Source organism: Mauremys reevesii, linkage group 12, assembly GCF_016161935.1.
Source record: "Mauremys reevesii isolate NIE-2019 linkage group 12, ASM1616193v1, whole genome shotgun sequence".
Lineage (NCBI taxonomy): Eukaryota > Metazoa > Chordata > Testudines > Geoemydidae > Mauremys > Mauremys reevesii.
This window is the reverse complement of record NC_052634.1, coordinates 35,938,626-35,942,104: the sequence shown is the minus strand read 5'-3', so window position 1 is coordinate 35,942,104 and position 3,479 is coordinate 35,938,626. Positions and strand designations below refer to the sequence as shown.

General features: G+C 52.6%; 1 non-coding gene across 1 annotated transcript; it reads left to right on the top strand.

Moving 5' to 3' along the window:
- The first annotated feature begins 2,723 nt into the window (after positions 1-2,723).
- Positions 2,724-2,805, top strand: TRNAS-AGA. The gene has a single exon. It is a non-coding gene; the product is annotated as a tRNA-Ser (tRNA).
- Positions 2,806-3,479: the final 674 nt, after the last annotated feature.

Sequence of the window (3,479 nt, the reverse complement as noted above, 5' to 3'; positions counted from 1 at the left end):
CCTTTCGGCTCTCTGCTCCCCTGTTGGGGAGATGCAGAGACAAGCCCCCATCTGGGTGAGTCACCGAGAGGCTGTGTCCCATGGCATGTGCGGGGGAGAGGGGGAGGGTTGGATTGGGCTCAAGGGGAGACGGTTGTGTGTGACAGTGTGCGGGGGAGGGGGAAATAAATAATGGAAAACACAGGGGCAGTGACAGCAAAGCCCCATGTCTGAGTGTTATGACCCTGTGTGGTGCCGCCGTTCACCTTCCCCTCCTATGGGCTCAGCTTTCATTGAATCCAGCATTTTTTCACCTGTCCTCACCACAGAGGTGTCCCACCTGCCTCAGCTACCGAGTGTCCCTCTTAGAGACGCTGAGGACTGGAACTGATTTCAGCTGCTGGACAGCTCTGCTAGGTCTTTATTCATTTGCACAGGAAAATGCTGAGTGTTTAAATTCATTTCAAGCCCCCTGCCCCCATTCAGAGAACTCCTGAACATACTGGAGATAGGTCTGGAAATTGATTTTCATTCGAAAAAGTTTTTAAAGGGAATCACTTGGATTGGAGCTAGGAACCCATTACCCTGCAGGGAAACATTCACCCACTGAGCTATACTCTCAACAAAGAGTGTCATGTATAGCCCAGAGCAGGGACATTTTTTTAACCTGGGGGTTAGTAAACTTTATACAAACACCACAGCTTACAAACTCCCCACCCCCGCTCTGTGTCACCAGAGCACAACAACAACTCTCCTTGGGGCACACAGCTCCCCAGCTCCCTGCCCGTCAGTCTCTCCAGCGTTGCTCCAATCCCTTAAAGCAGGGTCTCAACCACAATTTACCTTAGGGCCGGTGCCAGTCCTCCAGTCCTCCCAGTGGCCAATAATGTCACTCATACCGCCCAGAACCCGCCCCCCAAAACTCTTCCCCTCAGCTGCCTAAGGCTCTGGGAGGGAGTTTGGGTGGGGGGAGGAGGTCTAGGGTGCAGGCCTTGGGCTGGGGCTGGGGATTGGGATGCAGGAGGGATGCAGGCTCTGGGGGGAGTTTGGGTGCAGAAGGGGTGAGAGGTTGGGCTCTGGGAGGGAGTTTGGGTGGGGGAGGGGTTCTGGGGTGCAGGCTCGGGATGGAGTTTGGGTGCAGGGTGCAGGCTCTGGGCTGGGGCAGGAGGTAGCGGGAACAGGAGGAGGGGTGGGGTTGCAGGCTCTGGGCGGGAGACTGGGGGCAGGCAGGAGGGGGCGTGTGGGAAGGGGAGGGGGTGCAGGGTCTGGGCGGGAGTTTGGGGGCTGGGGGCATGGAGGGAGAGGGTGCAGGCTGTGGGAGAGAGTTGGGGGCAGGGGTGTGTGTAGGGGGGATCAGGCTCTGGAAAGGAGTTTGGGAGTGGGAAGAGGTATGTGGGGAGGGGGTGAGGGTGCAGGCTCTGGGAGGGGGTCAGGGATGCAGCGCTTACCTGGGGCTCTAAGGCGGGGCGGGCTGGGGGGCCTCCGTGTGCTGCTGCCCCCAGACACCGCCCCTGCATCATCTCATTGGGTGCAGGGGTGCTCGGGGCGGGGGAAGCACGCAGAAGCACAGCCCCACCCTGCCCTGCCATGCGGAAGGGCTGGCAGCCACTGGAGCGAGCAGGCAGATGCTGCTCAGCTCCACTGCACTGACGGGGCCCCTGGGGGGGTGGGGGGCGGCACCTGGGGGCAGCAGGTGGGGCCAAGGGAGTGACCTGGTCCCAAAACTGCTGGAGCCCCACGGGCGAGACCTGGGGACCAGGACTGCCAGCCAGACAAACACCTTTAAGAGGAGGCGTCCCTCTCCCTGTCAAAAACTGATCTTCCTCCTTCAGTTCAGTGACAGCCTGAATTGTTCCTTATCCCGGCAGAGCCAGAGGACTGAAACAGCAACATCAAACCCCTGTGTAGCTCGCAGGAATGGACATAAACACTCCCTGGTATCTGAGGAGATGTTCAGCTTTGCCCTTGGTCAACTACAAGGCTAAAGGGAAAGGAGATGGCGCCAGGTATAAAGAGTGAAACACGACACATCACAGTTATGCCCACGGTGGATGCAAAATCTTTTGACGTACTTCTTCTTAGCAGCAGTGTATTGTTTTCTCTGGAGCCTAGGCCTTGACCAAGAAATTTGTACCTTGATAAAATAATCGACTGCCCCTGGTGAAGGCAATGGACTTGACACCCACTGGGGTGTCCCAACACAGGTACAAGTACTAACAACAGTGGCTGCCTTTTAGCCATAGATTTTAATCGGGGCAATAAATTGAAACAAACCCCTGTTAAATCATTTCTCAGCCCGAGTCCTTCACCCACATTCCCTAGAGCATTGGGCCACCATGTGGACGTTTCATTTCCGACTTCAGTTTCTTTCTGCTGCTGCTGTTAGTCCATGAAACATCAAAGGTGGAATGCAAGGCTGAATTCACATACCAGCCCTCAGTGCCCCAGAGAAATCCTGACCCCTGCTATTGGAACGATGTGCTGGAGATTTGACTAGGAAAGGGACTGTCTGAATTGTCAGAGTGGGGAATGAACAACAATCTACAGCAATGTCATTCACACAAACACACTCTAATCATGCTCCAACCAGAAGGGAAATGGGCAGGAATTCTCGCTGTTCAGCCAAGGACACTCTTACACTAATGCAGCCATGAGTGTGCTGGGGAAGCTGGTCTGAGCAATCAATTTGAAGTGACAATTCAGTGAGAACAGAATCATCATGTAGCAAAGTGGATGTATATCAAGTAGTTGTGGCCGAGTGGTTAAGGCGATGGACTAGAAATCCATTGGGGTCTCCCTGCGCAGGTTCGAATCCTGCCAACTACGCAAACACTGTGCTGTTGTTGTTATTGTATTCTTAGTACCTGAGCATCCACAGTGCAAGCCAGAGCTAGTTTCTTTCTGTCTAAACTTAAAATGCTGCTGTGGCACTGCTATGGCACTTTGGAGTAGACAGTGGCTGGAGGGATTTTCCCATCCCTGTAATAGCTACATGGACAGAACAATTCCTCCTTTCCTTTAGCACTATCTAACCAGGGCTTAGGTCACCTTAACTATATGGGTTATATGATATACATCCACTTTGCTACATGATGATTCTGTTCTCACTGAATTGTCACTTCAAATTGATTGCTCAGACCATCTTCCCCAGCACACTCATGGCTGCATTAGTGTAAGAGTGTCCTTCGCTCTGCCAGTTCAGTGCCCAGCGTACACCAGCCCTTAGATCCCTCTTGGTATTTCAATGTAGGCACTGACCTGTGAGAGGAAAACATCAGCTCACAAACACAGAGACTGAATTCCCCACATTTAATCTCGCTGCACTTTCCAGAAAGTCACAAAATTCAATTCATTCTTGCTAGGCCAGAGAACAAATAAGTGACACTAAGTTTTTGGCTTGATTAAATAAAATTAAGTGTTTAATCAATATAGTAAAAATCTGTCCTGATTCCTCTAACTAACACCACAGCGTGAAATAGGAACAGAGACAAAGCTTGTCA